The sequence below is a fragment of the Taudactylus pleione genome, unplaced genomic scaffold (assembly GCF_031769625.1).
Source record: "Taudactylus pleione unplaced genomic scaffold, aTauple2 ptg000652l, whole genome shotgun sequence".
Lineage (NCBI taxonomy): Eukaryota > Metazoa > Chordata > Amphibia > Anura > Myobatrachidae > Taudactylus > Taudactylus pleione.
In genome coordinates this window covers 8,388,569-8,390,000 of record NW_028285054.1, presented here as the reverse complement: position 1 = coordinate 8,390,000, position 1,432 = coordinate 8,388,569, and positions in this window count along the sequence as shown.

Sequence of the window (1,432 nt, the reverse complement as noted above, 5' to 3'; positions counted from 1 at the left end):
ATGACTCTGATGATGAGCCAAACAGAGATCTCCGGTCACAGTATCCCCCTTAGACTGTCAGCCCATGGAACAACCAGTCGGGTAAGGACCCATGCTACTTACCGTTGGGATCAATGGAGATCTCTTCCAGGCTTTGACCCTTAAAGTCAGCCAATCGACCTTGCTGGAGGGCAATGAAGAGTTTGCTAATTTTGGGCAATTGCATGGTACCTTCAGGGAGGTGGTAGTACTGGCGGTGCACCCGGATATCGTGCCCTAGGAAATCGGCTAGCTGATCCATCTCCATGTCACTCATGTTCAGCACCCTCGAAAGGGTGGCCACATGTTTCCGAAGCCTGGTAGAGGAGAGAGATTCTGGATGCTTGGCCCCACATGCCCGTGCATAGAGACGAATGCAGTAGGATCCTCTAAGGTGTGACAAGGCGGAGGGTCTTGCAACATATAGACATTGTCAGGACTGACACCACACTCTACCCTTTTCTCTGTGAGTTGCTTTTTTGCCCTCTGCATGCAAGGGGACAGGAGGACAGGGACTTTCCTGACTCTCTTACCAGGAATCTCAATGCGTGTGAAGTGCTGACATAGCCTCTTTTCTGGCTCTGACAGGGCCAGCACCATATCACCCTGTAAATCAGCTGTGTGCCAAGACGCAAAAGAGCAAAGCATCATCTTTGAGACCTCACCTTCTCTATGTCGGTTAAATAGGATTAGCTGTGTGAGGGTCACCTTGGCCAGCAGCAACCACTTCTTTGTGGTCGGGTGGGTGGACAAATCCTCTAGGTACTCCTGCTATCTGTTAGTGAGATAAAGATGCAACTGTTTTACATCATCAGTGAAAGATAGAAAGGGGGGGGTTCCATTTTTGCTCCTCCGAACCATGCCGGTTATAGAGGTGGAGCCCAAACTGCATGATGCAAGGGTCACCCTTTATTACCTGTACCACATCATCGTGAATCATATCACACAGCACCTTCCAGAGGCCCTTCCCAACACCTGGTGGAACGGGAGTGGCGTAAGCACAGTGGGATTGCTCTCTGGTCCTGTATGGTTTGGTGTTGGCAGGACCTTTTTTCAGCGGGCACCTTTTCACATGATGCCATAGGTGTTGACTTGAGATAAGGCCCTGGCAATAACAGCGTGGTTTTTTTTTGAGGTGCACCACCCATGAAAAATATGATGACACCTAAACCTGGGTAGACTGAACCCCTCCCAATAAAAAAAGATGCCAACACCTAAGCCCGGGTAGACTGCCCCCCGCCCCAATAAAGCAAAAAAGTCCTCCCCCAATCCTCCCCGTTAAGCCCGGGGAGAGACTTGTCGAGGGTGGGAGCGGGACCCGGGGGACCACCTCTCCCATCCTCCGAGGCACGGAGGCACGGAGGCACCGGCGCCAGCCAAGTTCTCGGAGGGGCGGATCGCATCCGAGAGCCTT